Source organism: Neltuma alba, unplaced genomic scaffold, assembly GCF_004799145.2.
Source record: "Neltuma alba isolate B1F8T4 unplaced genomic scaffold, ASM479914v2 tig00007387_pilon, whole genome shotgun sequence".
In the NCBI taxonomy this organism is placed as follows: Eukaryota; Viridiplantae; Streptophyta; class Magnoliopsida; order Fabales; family Fabaceae; genus Neltuma; species Neltuma alba.
Genome location: NW_021634769.1, coordinates 97,649 through 120,487, shown reverse-complemented (window position 1 = coordinate 120,487; position 22,839 = coordinate 97,649). Strand labels below are relative to the sequence as shown.

At 30.8% G+C, this 22,839-nt stretch overlaps 1 pseudogene; it reads left to right on the top strand.

The window, feature by feature from the left end:
• Positions 1 to 3,064: 3,064 nt before the first annotated feature.
• Positions 3,065 to 9,217, top strand: LOC114752451 (uncharacterized; annotated as a pseudogene).
• The last annotated feature ends 13,622 nt before the right edge of the window (positions 9,218 to 22,839 follow it).

The following is a 22,839-nucleotide window of genomic DNA, read 5'->3' as shown; positions in this document are numbered from 1 at the left end:
AATAAAACATGGATAATATTCAAGGTTTAAAGTGGTGTGTTAAAAAAACATAGTTTAAGCAGCTCTTTTCTTCCCAAGAGTTTGACCAGCCCATTAAGCTACATCGAGTTTCGAGTTTAAATACTAAAATTATAGTTTAATAAAAATTAAGTTTAAGCCGCCCTATTAAAGAACTAGAGCGAACAAGATAATTCGACCAAGAGAGTGTTTAGGTACCCCAATAATCACTTTTCAGAAGCACTTTTTCATAAATCGAGACAAACTATTCCACATATTTATCCGTATACCATAAAAGTACTTCTGAAACCATGATTTGAATCTTACCCAAACACTCCCAATTGGATCTGCTAAAGGCTTAGTGCCCGTTTGGATAATGTGATTGTAGATAAAATTATCTTTTATAAAATTTTATTAATTATTATGTTAATCAATAACATTTTCAGTTAACATACACTACTGCTTTTAAAACATTACTTCAATCATCAATTTAAAATAAATAATTGAAATTTTAAAATTATCTTACTGTAGTTTAAATGGACTAAAAAGTTAAGAATGTGTCATCTAACTTGACATAAAAAATTACTTATAACTCCCAAAAATTAGCTTTCATAAACATAAACTAGACTGGTTATCGAAGTGGTCCAAACAATTGTTTAAGGGTTAGTGATTCAATTAGAATTAAATCAATCATAATTAAAATAACATAATTTAATTAAAATCTATAAAAATATTCATGTATAACCGTAAAATAAGTAATATTTAAATAAAAAATTAATCAAATGAAAAAGTCATGCATAAATCACATGATCCAACAAAACGAAGTTATTAAATCATAAATATGATGAACTGGTATTTTTTTAAAAATTTATCACATCATTTCAAGTTTAATAAAGAAAAATTATATGAAATTTAGCACAATCAACCCATACAACACGTTCGGGTTAATTCTAGGTTAGCAGGGTTGATCATGAATCAATTAATTTCCAATTAAGCAGGTTGACCGGATTATTGGTTCAATTATCGATTCACCGGATCATTGGTCCAATTATACAGTAGGATATGGGTTTCAACTCTATAATTAAAATATTACTGGTTCGGATCTTGAATATGGAACCTAATTAGCGAGTTGTGCAAGACTTATTTCATATGTTTATCATTTTTTTACCAAATTAATCTTATTAATATTCTCCCAACAATAATCAAATAGAAGAGAAAAGGAGGAAATTAAGAAAAATATTTAGGGTGTTTTAGAAAAAACTTATCATATTAACTAATTTAACTAACATTCTTAATCTATACAAATTAATTAACTAAATTTATATCAAGGAAATGAGAAGTACTGGCTATCTTTTTTTACTTATTATTTATATAGTGCCTCCTAATGCCCGAAAAAGGCAAAACAAAACAAAATAGACATTTATATTATTTTTTTGAAAATTGAGAAAATCTCTTAAAAAACAATTAAATAACTTAAATTCTTATTTAGGTCATTGAATTTATCAAATTTCTAATTAGATCACATAACACAAAGAGGGATTTTCAAATTTTATGAAATGACTATAATTTCTTTTCATTACAGATCTAAAGAAATGAGAATTTTCTGTCATTTTCAATTTGTTAATTTAGAGTTAAAAAGTGTTAGCTGCATAATTAAACTTATTAATTTTTAAATTTGTATCATGATCATTTTTTATTCAAAGACTTCTTGAAAGTGTGTTTCAGAGACAAAAAATTGTTAATTTAGAATTAAAATATGTTAAATGTTAAATCTAAATATTACTTTTAATATTGTATTGTGATCAAATTTTATTCAAGAAACATTGCAAGTATTATGGGAACCTAAAACTATTAATTTAGAATCGAAACTTGTTAACTACGACCTCCAGTCTTTTATATAAGATTTTCTTTGACTTTTATTTTGGTTCTAAATATATGATCTTAATTTACTTTTTCTCATATTTATCCTTGTTTTTTTTAAGAGAGTCCTTCTAATAATCATGGGTCTAACCAATAAACTTAATTAGTAAAGATATTTTAAGAAAAATAACACCTATTTATTACAATAACTAACTTAACTTACTTCCTTAATTTACTCAAATGAGTCAATTAGCTATTATATTTAGGACTGGTGGTAGTATGTAATTAAACTTATTAATTTTAAAAGTTGTATATGGTGATAAAACTTTATTTAAAGACTTATTACAAGTGTTATAAAGACAAAAAATTATTAATTTAGAATTGAAATGTATTAATTGTTAAAAAAAAATTGGAAAAATTCTAGAAAAAGCATTTGGAATATAAGAAATTTCAGGTTGGGTCCTGGAATTTTAAAAATGATAGAAAGGGTCAATGACCCAATCTGTCATTTGCAAAATCAAAAGGAATTGACAACTTTGTCTTTGTTTGTATTCACTACAATGATTTAAGGAATCACTATAAGGGTTTAGGCATTACGAAAAAGTGAGTAGTTATTCTCTACACAAATCTAGGTAACAAATCTAGATAACGCCTAAACCCTTATAGTGATTCCTTAAATCATTGTAATGAATACAAATGAGGACAAAGTTGTCAATTTCTCTTGATTTTACAAATGACAAATTGGGTCATTGACCCTTTCTGTCATTTTCAAAATTTCACGACCCAATCTGAAATTTTTTATATTCCAAAGACTTTTTTTGAGATTTTTCCAAAAAAATTTGACTAGAAGTATTAACCGTAAAATGAAACATGTTAATTTAAAATTCTTTTTTAGTTTCTAATAAAATAAATATTAGAATCATTTTATAAAATTTTAAAATTATTTTTTGAATCATGTGACCTGATTAAATGTTTGATAAATTTGATGACTTAAATAAAATTTTTGATTATTTAAGTATATTTTCAAAAGATTTTCTCTTGAAAAATTCCCCAGATTGAAACAATTCTAGAAAGATTGCAAGATAGACGTATAAAAGCGATCAAAACATCTGCTTCACTTGCTACTCTCCTGATCGAGGCCCAGCCACATCCTCTCTACTCACACCTACCGTTCTTGCTCCAACAGAACAAGCAGAAAGAAAGAAGAGAAAAAATTTTCCATGGAAAATGAAACAGAAACATCAACGAATCATCATAATCTCTCAAACAAGTCGGCTTCTACTACTTCTGGATCGTACTTACCTTCCGATGGAGTTGAAATGCGAAGCTTCAGATCATACCTTCGATGGGTTTATGTCGATCATTCAAACATCTGCAGAACATCTCTGTCATGGTCTCTCTTCTTCTTCTTGGCCTTCGTCGTCCCTCTTCTCACACTTCCTCTTAGCTTGTTCCTCCACCTGCGACGCCGATCACTCTCGTCCCTATCACATTCCGGTTCAGATTTCTCTCTCCGTCTTCGCGACGCTCTCGTTTCTCAGTCTCTCTCGCTGGGATAGCAAGTATGGAATCCGCAAGTTTCTCTTCATTGATAAAGTCGGCGACGAGAGTCACAAGATCCGGCGAGGCTACGCCGAGCAGCTTCAGGTTTGTCTCTCTGTGAAATCTTTTTCTCGTCGCTTCTGGGATCTTCTTCTGGGATAAGAACGAACCATCAGCACAGTGAAAACTAATATAAGAACTAGCGAGAGAATATTTCAATTCCACATACAATTTGAATTCCATAGATAATTGATCGCAGAAAACACCACATAAGAGACGATAACGTTCTTCATCAAAAGATTAAAGATATATGAATAATCAATCTTCTGGGGAAATAATTACAACTTGAATCAGAGAGATGATAAGTACAGAAACCAGATTAAGAGAAGAGGATAGATCAAAGAAATTTTTTTTTTACTGTGTTTTTCAAAAGAGTAAAGATAAAAGGCGGATCAGATAACACGTTAGTTTTTTCCCTCCAGTTTTTTGGCCAAATATTTCCCCTCCAGTTTTACATGCTCCTTTCCATTTACTTGGCAGATATTATTTTGTTTTATTTATTGTAGTGTATATAATTATTTTTTTTAAAAGGTATAGATATTACATGTTGGAAATTTGTTATATTTTTTTTAAAAAAAGCTACAGATTAAAGCTTTTCTTAATTTACATAAAACATCCTGAAAATGTAAATAGAAGTAGAAGAGTATAAGAAAAAAATTACTTCTCATGATTACTAAAGTTAAAATTTTAATTAAAAATAAATTTAGAATAAACTAAATTATTTGTTATTAATTAAATAAATAATTAATAATTTTTTTGGCCAAAAAGTAATTAGTGAATTTTTTTTATAACTTAAAATATCTTTAAGTCATTTTAAACTTAAAACCAATTTTTATTCGGTTGAGATAAATCACCCTGGCTTGTGACCTTAATAGGGGGCTTAAGATGATGCTTGAATAAGCAGGTTCTAATGTGAAGGGACTCTTGTAATCGCAATTAATGAATTAAATTTAATGACTAAATTATTTAAAGGGAAAATCCCAGAAAAAGCCCTTGGAATATACCAAATCCCAGATTGGGCCCTTAAATTTCGAAAATGACAGAATGGGTCATTGACCCAATTTGTCATTTGTGAAATTCAGGCGAATTGACATTTTTGCCCCTGAGCAAAAGTGAGTAGTTATTCTCTAAACAATCTAGGTAACGCTTATACTGTTCTAGTGATTACAAGATTCGTTGTAGTTAATAATAAGGTACCTGACAATAATAAGATACCTGACTATGAAAAAATGAGTAGTTATTCTCTACACAAATCTAGGTAATGCTTACATTGTTCTAGTGATTACAGCATTAGTTGTAGTTAATAACAAGACACCTGACTATGAAAAAGTGAATAGTTATTCGCTATACGAATCTAGGTAACACCTAAACTCTTATAGTGATTCCTTGAATCATTGTAGTGAATGAATAAATGAGGACAAAATTGTCAATTCGCCTGAATTTCACAAATGACAGATTGGGTCAATGACCCATTCTGTCATTTTCGAAATTTAAGGACCCAATCTGACATTTCCCATATTCTAAGAACCTTTTTTGGGATTTTCCCTTATTTAAATGAATTTGAGCTTTTAGGATAAGATGAACCCATCAATGAGGGCCCAGCGAAAAATCGTTCAATACTTTTTCCTCATCTTAGTATTTTGCACCCGCTGAATTAAAACTTCCGCATATTTTGGGTTGGGAGATATTTTTTTATCTTTTAAAGATTTTACTTTGAATACAGCCCACCAAAGGGGGAAAACTATAATCAAAGACCAAATCTACTTTAATGGAGTTTAATCATTGTGGCGGCCAATATCCACCTTCTCAAAATTATGTAATATGATGTATACTAATTACCCTCAATAATCAATTACTCTATATTGTTTTCAATGCCACCCACTTTCTGTCACATATTACTACAATTTTAATGTTCACGTCTCATAATTTTTTGGGACATCACATATATTTATTACATATATCACAAACTTATTTTTTTTTTAGTAAAGGTAAATTGTTTTACGTATAGTATATTTATTTTTTAAATTTTTCTTAATCAAATTTGATTGATTTTAATGTTGAAGAAATTTTTAAAAAATTCTTTTTCATGGTTTGATTTTTCTTAATTAAATTTGATTGATTTTAAGGTTGAAGAAGTTTTAAGAAAAATTTCTTTTTCAAGATTCTTCTTTCTAAGACTTCATTCACACCTCTTCTTCTTCTTACATTCCCGGAAATTCTTTTCTTATTTTCCTTTCTTTCTTTTAGCTTTATGACTAAAATGTTGATATTTTAATGTAACTTTTTAATTTTAAAATACGCTTTGACTTAAAATTAGACCCCCCTAATTTCTATTTGTTTTTAACTGCGGTGTAGACATAATATTAATTGCAGTTATATTAATTTTAGTTCCGAGAATGCAAAATTATAATTAAATATTTATTTATGTAATACTTCCTCTAATCATAAATATAAGAGAGAATTAAATAATTTGTAGAGATTAAAAAATTATTTAAATTATTTACTTGTAAAAATGTGTATTAATTTTCCTGAAATACCATTTTTTATCCACTTACTGAAAAATTCACTTGATATATGTAATTAATAGAAAAAGTTTTAAAAAATATTATAAATTTGATAAATAAAATGAATAAAATTAAAATGTTGTAAGTCTCACATTGAAGAACCTCTCAAGTGTAGTGTGGTTCATAAGTTTAAAGTCTCTCCTTTCTAATAGACAAATCTTTTGAGATTATGCTTTTTATATTCATAAAGGCACTCTCATTGACAGTCCGATATTCATAGAGAGGATTACCCACGAAGGGTCCCATTAGCTCTCAAAGAAGTTGTTTGTTATTATTGGTTTCACATTGAAAAGCCTCACAAGTGTGGTGTAGTTTATAAGTTAAATAAAGTGATTCTTCCTCTTCATAGCTTAGTTTTTTAGGATTAGGCCGTTTTTTTTTTTTTTTTGCACTTGTATTCATAACATAAAAGAAACACTTTTGCTAATTCTTACATTTATGATAAGCCGGAGGGAGTATAAAATTTCTGAATTCATCACTAATGCTAACTAACTCACCAATGGTTGCAGAAAACCATGAAGCTCATTTTGCTTTGGGGGCTACCTTGTTTCCTAGCAGAAAGTGGGTACAAAGTATGGTGGTACATCTCAGGAGCACATGAAATACCATACTATGGTGATCTATACATTAGTGACATGACATTGTTCATACTTGAGTTACTTTCATGGCTGTATCGAACCTCCATATTCTTCCTAGTTTGTGTCCTCTTTCGTCTCATATGTTACCTTCAAATCCTGAGGCTTGAAGATTTTGCTCAAGTGTTTCAGAAAGAAACAGGAGTTGGATCAATATTAATGGAGCATCTAAGAATGAGAAGAAACTTGAGGATTATTAGTCATCGTTTCAGAGGATTTATTCTGGCTTCTTTGATTTTGGTCACTGCTAGCCAACTCATATTTTTGCTCCTCACTACCAGAACTGGTGCTGATGTTGATATACTTAAAGCTGGCGAACTTGTGGTAATTACCAATTCCTTCAACCTGACTTTTGTATTTAGTTTGAGTTTTAATCATAGCATTTTGGTTAAATGATTAAAGCATTCATGAGTAATGATTCATAGATTAAAATTAAATTAATAAGGATTAAGATGCAAATTTATCTTGAGAGTTTTCACTCAGGAATACTGGGCACTTGGAAGTTTTTCTTAGTTTACTATGACTCTGGAAGCTTAAAATAATCGTAGCAATTTTGTTTTTTACCGTTAAAAATATAATAGTCAATATTACTATTTTAAGAATTAATATTAGTTTTTTAATAGTAGGAAACTACTTTCTTGGTGGAAAACCCTTAATATGTGTAATCAATGAAAAAAATTGAAAAAATTATAAATTTGAAAGATAAAGTAGATTGGAGTTAAAATGAAAGCAATTTTCTTGATTGATTCTTACAGTTAGGATAAAAGGGAGTATGATATGTACAAGAAAAACTATGTTTCTTTTTTCTTTTTTCTTTTCAATTTGTTGATGTCAAGAAAGAGTAACTAATATATATTGAATTGTGGATGAAAAATAATGGATGCAGTTAGTGTCAATTACTCTTGTGAGTGGGCTTTTCATAATGCTGAGAAGTGCTACGAAGATAACACATAAAGCTCAATCTGTGACAAGCCTTGCAGCGAAGTGGCACATCCTTTGCACCATAAACTCATTTGATAACATTGAGGATAATGGAGAGACACAGCATGTGGAAGCTTCATCAGCTCAAGCTTTTGCACTCACTACAACTAGTTGGGGATCAGAAGACGATGAGTTAGGAGATGAGGAGGATGAATTAGATAACACAAAATTGCTTCCCATATTCACACATACTGTCTCCTTCCATAAGAGGCAAGCTTTAGGTAAGTTAATTTCTCCAACTTCATTACCAATGATTGCTACATTTTGATGTTCTTCGTTACCAAAAATAGAACATCATAGCTACTAATTTAATCTACAAAGAGTTTATATAATTTTTTGTTTCTAAAATTTGTGCCTATTTTAGTTTTAATCTCTCAAATTTCAAATATGTGGTTTTAGTTCTTGAAATTTAGTCTGTCTTAAAACATTAGTCTCTGTAAGTGTAAATGTGTTAAAGTCTATTGAAATGTCGTAAAGGGCGTTAAAGTAGTGATATGTGAACTCACCAATAAGACCTAAATAGATCATATATGGGTAACCGAGAATAAAAAAAGAAGAGTAGACCTCAAAACAATGTTGTTTAGCCTCTTTTTTCCTCATTATTCTTTTGAGGAATTGTTCATTACACTGCGTTTTAAAAAATCACCCTCTCTATGTAATCATGCTCTGCGTTGCATTTTGAGGATCTATTTTTTTTTAATCCTCACAAGATCTAACAAGGTGTCATCTGATGAGTTTATACTATCAATTTAATGTCACTTATGACACTTCAGTAGATTTTAATACTGTTACAAGTCTAAAGAATAATGTTGTAAGACGAACAAAATTTCAGGGACTAAAACAATTACTTTCAAATTTGAGAGAACAAAAATATAACAGGGCCAAATTTCAAAGGCCAAAAGTTATATTAACCTATCTACAAATGATGCATATTATTAATTTATTGCATGAAGCGGTTGTAACTTGTAAGAGATAGGGAGAAAGAAAACAATATTAAGATGGTTGTAACTTCTAATTCTTCATAATACTCTCTTGCAAATCTTGTGTTTGAATATATATGTAGCGTTTATTTTCTATTTTTGTTTGTTAATTTATGATTATGAATGTGGATGCAGTGACATACATGGAAAATAATAGGGCAGGAATCACAATGTTCGGATTCATGCTTGATAGAATGTGGCTTCACTCTATTTTTGCCATCCAGTTAGCCCTCTGCCTTTGGCTACTTAACAAGACAATTGGTGTTTAACCATCTCTCTACTTCATACAAGCTCATATATGTATGTAATTTTAATTTGATGCAGGAAACCAAGTTATATATTAATTTTCTCTTTTAGAAGAAAATTTAAACCTCTTAGAAAAATTAAGGTGAATTAGTTAGTTAAAATAGGCTCTATATAAAAAATCTTAGTATGAATGTTTAGGTGTGATGGGATGTGGAGTCCCTACCTTGTAGAAAAGAGTTAACTTGGATATCTCTCATAAGCCCGTAAGTGTTTAGGGCTGATCACTCTCCAAAGAAAAAGTGTTGATTGTTTCTGCTGTATTGCAATGCTGAATGTTTGATAATAAAATTTATTATAGGTTTATTATCATTTTTGGATACCTAGTTAACATGGTATCATAGTAGGTTATTTTGGGCCTGGTCTAGTTGTTTTTCTTGATTACCTAGTCAACATAACCCCATCTCCTTAACCTAAATAAATATTATTTTAAAAAAAAACCAAATAGTTAAGCTCTTTTATGTACAAAAGAGAGGGACTGTACAGAATCTATTTTTTCTCTTGTACAATTTATTAAGTGATGACAATGAATGCAACATTTATAAATGTATCTTGACTTAATATTTATATGGGAAAATTTTGTATAAATACTATTTAAATTCTAAAATTCTAAATAAGTTATTTCAATTTCACAAATGACAAATAACTCTATATATATTAAATTGGGATGTGTAAATTTTGACAAATTATCTCCATATCTTTTTTTCTCATTTCCCTTTTTGTCTTCTCTTTGAGTAATGAAATTGACAATACCTCTAGCTAATTTGACAAATTCAGTAATATCATTTACAATTGCTTTTAGTCACTTCATCAAAACTTAAGAAGAATTCAATTAGCAAGTCATTATTTAAGCCGTTTTTTAACACTTGCAATGAAATTAACAACACCTTTAACCATTTTTCCCAATTTTTTTTTTTTTGCCAAAACATTTTTCACAATTTCAGTGACACCATTTATAATTGTTTTTAATCATTTCAAAACTTATGGAAAATCAATCAAGGAGTCATTGTTTAAGTCATTTCCTAAACTTGAAACAAAATTGACAACACATCTCACAATTTTGGCAGCTTCGGTTGTGTTATTTACAATTGTTTTTAATCACTTCAAAACTTAGAGAGAATTAATGAGAGGGTCATTATTTAAGTTGTTTCTTACACTTACAATGAAATTAACATCTTTATATTTGTTTTAAATCATATCAAAACTTAGGGGGAATTGAATTAGGGGACATCATTTAAACCGTTTCCTACACTTGTAACAAAATTGACACCGCCTCTAATAATTTTGACAACTTCGTTAATGTCATTTGCAACTGTTTTTAATCACTTAAAAATTTTGGAGAAATTCTATCAGGAGGTCATTATTTAAGTCATTTCATACACTTACAGCAAAATTGATAACACTTCCGGCCATTTTCATAGCTTTGATAATGTCATTAACAACTCATTATATTCTTTTGCATTATTTAAGCCATTTCCTACACTTGTAATGATATTTACAACACCTCCAACCATTTTAACAACTTAGTTCATGCAATTTACAACTTTTTTTTTGGCAATTTTCAAACTTGGCTAATTATATTCAACCAGGGGGTTTATTGTTTAAGATACAAGTATTCATCTATTGTATTAATTGCATGCCATGAAAAAATGACTAACTATGCAATTTTATTGAACAATGCATAATAGTATGATTTACAACACTTTCAATGGACTTGACAACTGTACTAACGACATCTATCAAAAATTAAAATGCACATGACAGCAACTACATTTGTTGCGACTAGGACTAAGCAAAAAAACCTGACAGTCCAAGTAACCCGATCGAGGAGAAATTAGTCAAATCATGAAACAAGACCACACTGGAGCAAATCAATTGATCGGATTGGACCGAGTTCTAGACCAAGCATTCCGATCACTTGGTTTGGTCTAGTCTTGGCCAAGTATTTTTTTTTTTTTTGCTTTATACTCTACCCTTCCATATATTGTTGTTCTGCCAGTCTTATTCTGACTCATATGATCACTCTCTCTCACTCTCTCCAAGACTCTCAAAGACTCAACCTCATATGGCAAATGCAAAAGAGAGGAGACAAACTTGAAACTCTATCAATGGTGGCCTCCCTCTCGGCCTCACTCGCCCAATCACGGTTAGCCCCATTGCCCTTCAAATCTTCCCCTCATTAGCATTCCTCAAAAACTTGAAAGTTGAAACCATGCTCGCATTTGATTACTCGCTCACCCTTGTCAGTGTCGCATCTTGTGACAACCGTTCCTTTAAAACCCATTTTAATCAAAATTTTCAATTTATTTGAACGATTAACCATGATAGAAAAGAAGAAACCTTAAAATTTTTAAAATCGCTATCATGGTTAAAAGAAATAAACTTATATTACGAGCCACATCAATCGTTCACTTGGGCCTTGGACTTTCAAAGTCCAGAAATATCATTCAACCATTAGCCCAAACCAGACTTATATTTTCAACATACGAACTGATAAATCAGTTTAATATAAACTATAGAGCTCATTAGTCAAAAGTCAATACTTTCAAAGGAGCGTTACACGTAGAGTCTAAAATGTCTCGGGCCTCCTCACGGCCCTATCATACCAGATAGTAGTAATCAAAAGTATTCTTTTACATCATGATAGTAGATGAGCCCTATGTGGCAATATATAACCAGTCAACACATAGAACAAAAGCAGGGAGGCTATACAAGCTATAACAGCACACTATGCCTCCGGAGCCTTCCCTGATGGGCCACCACCAGAACTATCGCCTGAAAATGTTAAACCACGGGGTGAGACAAACGCCTCAGTAACCAACTTTCCAACTCATCATACATACTAACATGTGCTCGTGAGGTGTCAAGTGGGATAATTATTAAATCTCAATATATATATATATCAATGAAAATGCAAATATGTATATTCAAATAATCTCAATCATCCAAATCCTCATTACAGGAGCTAACACACAAGCCACATAAGTCTATCCCTCCCTATAGGGGATCAAAGCGACCTATAGGCCTATCCCACACTTTGGGGGACGATTAAATAGTCACAAAGATCCATCCCTTATTACAGGCCTATCCCACACTTTGGGGGACGAATAAAAAGCCACAAAGGTCTATCCCTTACTCTAGGGACGAAGGAAAAAGCCAACCAATGTGCACCAATGGCGGCCTTACCACGTGGTAGGATAGCGCTCAATCCAAAATCCAAATAACAACCAACCATTCACAATATAACAAAAATGTCTCAATCTTTCCCAGTATAATCCATAAAATATAAATCATATATATTTTCCAAACTTCTCAATCACAACTCCAAAAATCCCACAAGACAATTTTCATAGCTCAAAAGATATAATTTATCTACTCGGGTTTCAAATAACAAATCATTATACCAAAATAACAAAATACTCACAAACAACATATTAGCACATATAACAAGTGGAAAGTGGTTACCTCTCGCCAAAGCAATACTAAGGATTACCATAAGGTCAATCCTTTGCTCAACCAATAATTAATCTACACAGTCAATATAATCACATATTAATATAAACTAATTAATTAATTAATTAAACTTCTCTATATTATTTAAATTTTTACTCTAAATTCCTGCTACTCTCATAACTCAAAAATTATTAAGTATTTTAAAAACAACTTAAAATTTCTAACAACCCCAAATTATTTATTTACCACCTCCAAATTATTTATCTTAATAAAAAGGATTTTCAACAATTTCCAAATATAAAATTATTATGTTCTAAATCCTAAAAATCTTCATTTAAGTTTAAACCTCAAAATCACACTATCAAAAATTCAATAATACTTCAAATATTTATAACTAAATAATCTAATCAAAACTTTAATGGTACAACTACCATATATATATATATTTCCATAAATAATAGATTTTTTAGCTACAATAATTATTTTAAAACCTCCAGTCACCCAATAAATAAAACTAAACCGATTAAAATCTCAATAATATATCAAACAATCCAAATAAATTACTTAACTCGAATTTAATCGGTAAAAATATAATATAAATCATATATAACAGATTTTTCAACTAGAAAAATTAATTTAAATACTAAAAACCAACAAATAGAGAAATCTAAACCGATTAAAATTAACAACTTATTTATTTCTAAATTTCTATAGTCATCTTTTGTCAAAACTCAATACTTAGATCATATACAAGTCTCAAAATTTTCTCCAATCACTATAGTAATAACGTAAATAGGAAGCTTAAAATATATAGGAAATATTTATAAAGAAAGTTTGATGAAAAGAGATAATTTCATGTACCTAAAATATCTTCAAAGCCTAGCCTTCTCCTTCACGAGGACTGCTGCTACGCTCTTTCTATTTCTTTCTCGCTCTCTTTCTCTCTACTTCTTGTTCTCTCACGCACTCTCGCCTTCTGCCTCCTACTCTCTTTTATTCTACAATTCCAACCACCCGTCGCACAATTTTCCTCATTGCATTAACTCTTCATCCCCTAAGTCTTCCTTCTCTCCCCCTAAGTCTTCCTTCAAACCAATTTTTTCCACACGTTTGCCCATTTTCCACTCTCTCCCAAATTTTCCACCCTCAAGTTTCAACTTTCCACCGAAAGTTGGTGGAAAGTTGACTCTTATATTTTTTTTTTTTAAAAAAATAGGATATTACACATCTAGTCGCTCAACCCTTCCCTCGTTAACGTCTTCCTCGCATCGCGCATCTGGCATTGCTCACATCTCTTCTCTTTGTTGTCTCCCCGCCATTTTCCCTTACTTCTCTCAAGTTTGAAAATCATGCTCTATTCTTGTTCTTGTAGCTAAACAAAAGGCCAAGAATGAGCATATATTATGAGGTAGGATAATTAAACTATGCATGTAGACATGCGGTATGCGTTAAATAATAATTCATAGTTATAAAAATATATTATGACACAAGACTTCTAATTTTATATAGGAAAAAAGGGAATCAAAAACCCAATTTTATGATTAACATCTTACTAAATTTAGTATTTCTTTGATTTTTTTTTTTGCCTTCAACTTTACTAGAGTGAAGTAATTTGGAAATGAAACTTATATAATTGGTAGCTTTATTTGCGCATTTTGAAGAAATCTTTAGTGTATTTATTTTAATGGTATTTATTTGTGTTTTATCTTTCTGTAGTCATAGATATTGAGCAATTTTCTAGTGTTGACCAATCTCAATCTTGTCCTATTACTAGTGATAATGTGACTCCAACCCATAGTGGACCATCTTCTACACCTAGTGGTCTTAGTTCTCATTTTCACCAACCTCCAACCACTACAAAATGTGCTCCCCCTACTCAAACAACTGTAATTGGAAATGAAGCTTCCAAAGGTAGTAAGAAGAGAAAACAACTTGAGAAGAAATAATCACAAATGTGGGATCACTTTACAAAGTTACTCTCAAAGGAGACAAATGGAGAAATTAGAGCTGCATGCAAGTATTGCAACATAGATTATGCTTGTGACCCAACCAAGCATGGGACAACATCTTTGAAAAGACACCTACGAAAATGTCAAAGAAACCTACACAAGGCTACACAAATACCAAAACAATCTATGTTGAATTATATAACACCAGTTGGCCAAGGGGGAAGCTTAATGACTCATGTGTTAAAAAAAAAACGATGTCATAGGGCTCTTGCTGAGTTCATCATATGTGATGAAATGCCATTTAGGTTGGTTGAGAAGCAAGTCTTTAAAACATTTGTCAAAGTCTTGGAGTCGTGACTTTAGATCTCTTCAAGAACGACGGTTACTAGAGATTGTTGGAAATCATATCTTGGTAAAGCTAGGATCTTGAAGAATCTGTTAAGGTAATGTGCTAATCATATTTTCCTCATTATGAATTATTGGACGTCGGTCCAAACCTTCAACTACTTATGTCTCATAGCTCACTCATTGATAATGATTAGAAATTACATAAAAGGATTCTTAATTTTTGCATGACTAAGAATCATATGGGTGGCATGATCGAAAAAACAACTGAGAGGTGCTTATCAGCATAGGGCATACAAAATGTGTTCACTATTACTGCAGATAATGCAACATCCAATGATTCAGTCTTGCTATATTTGAAAAGAAGACTAAAGAAATGGAAGGTCTTGTTTATGGTGGCAATTATCTTCAACTACAATGTTGTGCACATATTCTCAATTTGATTGTTAATGATGGCTTGAAGGAATTGAAAGATACCTTTGAATCAATTTGGAATACTGTCAGGTATGTTCATTCTTTCCCTGCACGTCTCCAAAAATTTAAAAATGTTTGTGAATTAGAAATGTTAGATGCAAAAAATATGTGTTGCTTAGATGTTAACACTATATGGATTTCCACACACACACACACATATAATGTTCGATGTTGCTTTGAAATTCCAAAAGAGACTTGAAAGATTGGGGGATGAAAATAAATATTATATCACACATTTTAACAAAGGTTCAAGATGTGATATCACAAACATTTTTAGTGAAAGTCTTTTTGATGGTGATAACATAGATGCTTATTCTAGGTAAGCTCCTCATAAGCAAGTTGCTAAGCATAATGGCCCTCCTAACAAATAAGCTTGGCATAAGGCATAAGTCTTTCTTACATTTTTAAAAGTGTTTTATAATATCACCTTGTTGTTTTCTAGCTCAGTAATAGTTATTACAAACACATGTTCCCACCAAATTGTATTAATTCATGAGCTGCTAGATAAGGCTACTCAGTTTGATAACTTTTTTCTTTGGGAGATGTCTTTAAGCATGAAAATGAAATATGATAAGTATTGGGGAGTAGTAGATAATTTGAATCCTTTGTTGATTATTATTGTAATTCTAGATCTTCGATACAAGCTTGTCTATATCAACCATGCTTTTAAGCAACTTTTTTTTTTTTATCCTAAACTTTGCTTGTCCATGAAAAATAAGGCAAAAAACACTTTGTATTGCCTATTTGAGGAGTACTTTGTAATGACTGGTCAAAAAAACTTTTAGGTCTGGTAATTCCAGCACTTGTACTTTTTTTGTAGTGTTAATATTTCAAGTGCAAATGATGGTAAAAAAAGACCCTGGTCGTAGATAGTTGGCATCCTAAAAAGAAAAGAACTTATCAGTAGATACTCAATCAGAGTTGGATAGATATTTTGTAGCTAATTTATCTGAAGACATTCCTACTGATGATGATGCTTTTGATATATTGACATGGTGGAAGGTTAATTCTACCAAGTATAGAGTGCTTTTCATGATTGCACTTGATGTAATGACTATACCAGTATCTACAGTAGCCTCTGAATCAGCTTTTAGCACCGGAGGATGTGTTGTTGATGATTATAGGAGTTATCTATCTCCTAAGATGACTGAAACACTCATTTGTGCTCAAAATTAGCTAGTTGCTGGGCACTCTATCTCAGAATTTGCCTTTATGCTGACTGAATTTGACAACTTTCAAGAGATTTATAATGTTAATATTCCAGATGATATTTGGAATTATATGCTTCTCAATTCTAAATTCCATATTTCATTAATATTATTATTGATTCCTTCTTCTTATATGTGTATATATATAATTTGTTTTTGTTAGATGGATCCAGTATAACAGATGGTGGAGGAGAAAAATGAAAGAAATGATTGATGAACAACATTATGGAAATTAGATTTCAATTGTTTGTTGTTCACTTGGTATTGTAATGTGTAATATTTTAGACTTGATGTTATGATGGATTATATCATTATAACTTGTATTTTTATTGTTGTTGAATGCTGTTGGATATCTTTACCCACATGATTCAGTTATGTGGCCGCTTGAATAATTAAAGAAATTGTTGAAATGAGACTTTTGTTTAGATATTCTTTAGATAATAGTTTTTGGATTATTTATTCCATATTTTCAAATGTCAAATTTTGTACTTAGATAGATGGATACAAATTAGTGGGGAAAAAAAAGAAACAAGGTGAGGATTTGGACTGTCTGGACCTATGGACTAAGTCTAGCCCAACCCAACCTCAGGTTGGTAGCCCGAGGTCATACTAAGACCAAACCTCGAGTTGATGTCTAACCCAGTCTGGTCTGGTCCATACTCACCCCTAGTTGCAACCATGGCTGAGGAAGAAGAAGGTTTAGTCATTTCCTCTTTCTCTCTCTCTCTCTAAAGATGATGACCCATAGTTGTTGGTCTAGTCCCCAATCCTCCTAGGCTTCTTCGAATAAATAAAAAATAGAAGCAATAAAGCTAAGGTATCTCTAATTCAACTCAAGAGAACAAATCCATTATGGCCACCACTCAAAGAAGAGGACCAGCTGCAGAATGGTGTGCTCCCAAAGCTGATGGTAATCTCTGCTCTCCCCTCTAAAATAGTCCGATAGCATCTCCTAACTTGAAAAAAGACAAATCAATATGAAAATAGAAATCATTTGCTCTATTCCTTGCAATTGGGCCTCAATTGCACATTGGAGGGGAGAACAGGGGTTTTTTTTTCAAAAACAAGTTCAAGCATTTTTTTTCCTGGTTTAAAGGAAGGCATTCATTTGGCTACACCCTTTCTAGTTATAACCAATTAAAAAAAGGACTCCACTTTTACATTGGTTGTCTTTATAATCAGCATAGAAAGTTCACTTTTTGCGTCAGTTTTAACTTTTGTTTTTGATAAAAGAACAAAATGATGATAAAAGAACAAAATGATATTACTTATATAAAAAAAAAGAGAACAAAATGATATTAGTAGCTAAAACACTATGAAATGCTATAAGAAATAGGATAATTACATCATTATAAAAATTTAATACAAGGAGGAAGATTGGACTATTCTAGTTGTGATAGCTAGTAGAAAAGGCCAGTGGCATGCCAAGTATATCCTGCCAAACAATATATGTGCAAGCGATCCTATCCAAGGAAGCAAGGATGAAGAATTGCTTGTTGATACTTATGATCTCGAGCTTGTCTCTCCTTTCTAGTGAATAGATCCCAGATTTACACACAATAAAATACAACACGTAAGCAAAGAAACATATAAGGATATTTATTAGAATTCCTTTTCCATATAAATTGTAGCTTGGGAGAGTCATGAAGGTACACTAATATATGATTAGGTATGTCTAGCCCATCTACACCTAAGGAAGATGGTGGTCCATCAATCATTATTTATCTAACCATTATATTGGACATGAGGAGAAGAGATTAACCTCTTGGCAGAGCAAGTAACGATTACAAATCAATAGGGGGTTAGATTTAAAGGAAGGAGTTAGTCCCTTACAATATGATGAACTAAGGTTTGAATTCTCATGGGAAGAAGTGCCTATATCTAATACTTGATAGTTGTTTGTAATAGAAAAATATGTGTGCGCTTAGCAAAAGAAAAGAAAGTAATAGTTACAAAAGCTAATGTAGAAGATAAAATGCTAAAGATTTCATTGATAATAGATTGAGAAGACCATCCTTGTATAGCTAATAAAGTTGATGATAACACTGAAAAAGTTATCATCTTAGAACTTAATGTAGAAACGTTCAAATCAAATTGCATGCACATATTGACATAAGATAAAGAGATATTCCAATGTTTTTCTCATATTGAAATCCAAAAAGAGAGCTTTAAATAGAGTTTTAAACCATATCATTTGAAATTTTATGGAATTAGCAATGAATTTTCAAAATTTTTAGAAAATTCATTATTTATTGAGTGACTAGTGACTGGAAAATAGAAAAAGTTTTGAAGTTCTTTACTCTCCAACAGTTACATTGGGTCAAAAATGATTCTTATAATTGTCAAAATACTGTAACAAGTAACCTAAGATGAGTTATACATCAAAGTTGTTTGGATAATGACAATCACAGTAGAATATTGCTCTATTTGTGTAAGTGATTAATTTGGCCATACTTTTATTTGTTAGAAGTTAGGAATATTGTTTAGCTTTTGATAGTATATGTAAAGTTATAAAAGCTAAAGCTTTTATTATATATATTACAATTAAACACACACACACGCATACAAACAAATTAATGTCAGGCTCAAACTTATGAAGACCTCATCCAAGTGTGATAGCTGTCACTGAGACAACTAGTTTGTTGACTAGTGAAAAGTAAAATTAAAAGAAGAACACAAGTGTTCCAACAAATTTGAACAATAACTCCGAATTTTCAATCAATCATCTCATCATGAATCACATATTGATCACATGACACATGCAATAAAAATAACTCTTGGCTGATACTTTAAAAAGAAAGGATTAGAAGAAAACCAATACTTTTTAGCTTTTAGGTTTAGCTTTAGTTTCAAAGATCCAAGAGGAAAAAGATACCCATACTTTAAATATTTTTAAAAAATGAGGAAAAAGATATCCATGCTTTAAATGAAAATCCAATCAAAATCTATGGATACAACTGTGACAAGACCTTCACAATTTGAAACTAGCAAGCACTTAGGACTTCATTAATCCTAACCATCTTTGTTAAGCAAGGGAGAGAACTCTTATCATTTATCTATTTTCTAATGAAACCTCTGGCAACAAGTTAACGCCTGCCATACTTAAATGAGATCTTAAACTCAAGCTATCTATTTTTAAATGCTACATATTAGAAGTATTGGCATTAAATATGGTTTTGTTAGTTTAAAAATGTAAATTTACAATATAAGAAAGGGAAAACCAATTTTCCAGTCCTTATAGCTTTACTAAATTTTAAATCAAGTTCCTATAGTTTATTTTCTTTCTTTCTTTTTTTCAATCCTTATTGTTTACCATTTATCTATATAAGTCCATCAGATTTGAAGATTCCGTTAGTTTATGTTGAGATGGGCTGATGTGGTGTTTGACCAAGCATGCACAATGACACAGGGAAGAAGGAATGAGTGATTGAGCAAAGAAAGAGAGTCATTAAAAAAAATTATAAAAAAATACCTTTGAGAAAACAGGCGATGAGACTGAGCTAGAAGGTGCCTCTGCCATGGCCAGCACACCATCACCCTTCAGTGTAAATCCCCTTCACGTTCCACTGCTCACACTTCCCTCTTGTCCTCCAATCTTTGTGCAATTTCTTGGTGTCTCTTGGAATCCATTGAGACCTATGATTATTCTTCTTTCACTGGCCCTCTATTTTACCATGTGTACACCAATGGAAGCTTGATCGCTCGTCTCTATTAGATTCACGATTCTGTCTCTATTTGTTCCCTTATTAGTGAAGGAGAACATCGCCAACTGAGAGGAGGTCGAGGAGGGAACTAATGGGGAACTGGTTCAATTTGTATACACACCAATGCTTGAAAATCCAAAACATCTCTATTTTACAGTGTTGGTCTAGGATCTTCTTGGAGAAGAAAACTACTCCAGCACCGGAGATGTTGAGGAGGTTGGACCAAAGGGGAAATGACGGTATGGTTGTTGACTCTGGCTTGCCGTTCACGATGTTGCTAGCGAGCGTATATGACTCGATGGTGGCTGAGTTCGATCGCCAAGATGGATGAGTTCACAAGCATGTGAGTGAGATTGAAGACGAAATAGGATTCAGATCCTACCATTATATGGAGAAGGTGAAGAATGAACCAAAAGTTCCAACTGTAATGTCGCATTTTCAGGGAAAGGGATTAGACGTGGTGCTCAATCACTCTAGAAAATTAGTGTAGGTGCTTTGTTAGATAGCCACATCACCCATCTCAAAGGAAACTAACGGAATCTTCAAATTTTTATAGACGGAAGGACTTAGGCTGATAACTATGCAAACAATAAGGATTGAATAAAAGTTAAAGCGTATATTTGATCATTTAACTTTATACAAGGTTTTAATTTGTTTCCTTAACTTTAAAAAGTATACTTTTAGTCATTTAAATCTAAAATTTTTTTTTTAAAAAGTGATAGAATTAAAATCTTAAATGTTAATAAAATATTCTCAAATACTAACATATTAAATTTAATTTTCAAAATATCCATAATTGTTACAAAAAATCATCATTGAAGCGTAGTGATTTTAGGGTTAAAGGACCAAATGTGTGCTTTTTAAAGTTAGATGACCAAATTGAACCCTTGTATAAAGTTAAAAGATTAAATGTATACTTTAGCTTTGAATAAAAAGAAAAAAATACTATAAGGACTTGATTCAAAATTGGGTAAAATTATAAGGACTAGCAAATTAGTTTTTCCTATAAGAAAACTAGAAAACATAGACTAAAATATTTGATTAAATTTTAAATTCTAACGAATTGTATTATCTAAGGTATCTTAAGATTCACTTCTTATAGAAGTCTGATTTTTTTTTTAATTCATTTAAATGAGATTTGAATTAGAGATGCAGAATTTAGGGGGAACATATGAAAATTAACTATTTATTTCTCCATTTAAGCCTCAAATTGACATACTAGTTAATTATGATATTTTTCATTTAATTCAACATATTCAAATTTCAATTAAGATATTATTCAAATTCAAAATTAATTATTAATTTTTTTCATTTGAGTCTCTAATTGAAATCTCATTTAATAATGATGCTTCTCATTTAATTCAATATACCTAAATCCCAATTAAAATATTATTCAAATCTCATTAATTAAATATATTCAGATGTCATAATGTCATACCCGACCCGTGTTTAAATGAATCAAGTATTACAAGTTTTAAATCATATAGTTGAGATTTAGTTATTACTCAAGTATGACCAAATTTAATAATAAAAACAATCTAATCATCAACATTTTCTTAAGAAGAAAAAAACTTTACTCATTCAAAATAATCTTAAAAATTCGCAATCCTTTAGCATAAATAACTAATTTTTTATTTCTATCTTCCCTTTGAAATTGACATGCCTTTTCCTTTTTGAGTTAATAACAAATTGTTTTCAACTTCTACTACTCAGACCTATACCCTGGCTTCCTCACACCTTGATGGGATGCCTGTAATCCAAATTTTAAATTGTAGAATATATACAGATGATCGATAAAATTCAAGGCCTAACATTAAAACTAATTATAAGTTGTCATGAATATAATATCTTTATAGATGTCCATGTATCTATCATTATCTTTCTTATCTCCCAGTATCTTCAATATCTTCTATTATCCCCATTATCTACAAATGTCTTTTATTATTATGTTATCAGTAGATTCTATCAAAGACGTAAAGCTGTGCCTATAAATAAAGGTCATGTATAATGTATTGAGTACCTTTGAATGAAATGAGAAATACTCCTTCTTATTGATCTTCTTTTTCTCTCTACTATTCTTGTTTATTCATAACATGTTATCAGCACGAGTACTCTAACGTAGGTATAATATTATGATCTTCTTATCATTACCATGTATTATGTTTCATGATTCATCATCTATCCTCTATACTCTTCTATACTATGAGTATTTTTTCTCTCTTTCTTTTCCTAAATGGCTGGAAGCCATATGGTTTAAATTTTTCTTTTTTATGACCAGAAGCCATAAAATTTTTTTTTTACTTTATGGCTAGAAGCCATAAAACTTTATTCTTCTTTCTTATGGCCAGAAACTGTAAAACTTTATTATTCTTTCTTATGGCTAGGAGTCATAAAACTTTGTTATTCTTTCTTATGGTCAGAAGCCATAAAAACTTTATTTTCTATTTTATGACCAAAAACCATAAAACTTTATTTTCTATTTTATGGCCAGAAGCCATAGAATTTTATTTTCTTTCTTATGGCCAGAAGCCATAATTTTGATTTTTCTATTTTAATGACCAGAAGTCATAATTTTGATTTTCTAACATATGGCTAGAAGCCATATAATTTTTAACTCATGACCAAAAGTCATTCAAATTTGATTTTATCTGATTAAATGGCTAGAAGCCATGTATATATTAATTTATTTTTGAAAAATATTTATTGTTTATTTGTTAATTTATTTTGATTTGATATATATGATTTTAAAATGCTTATATCCGCAGAGACAATATATCAAATTTT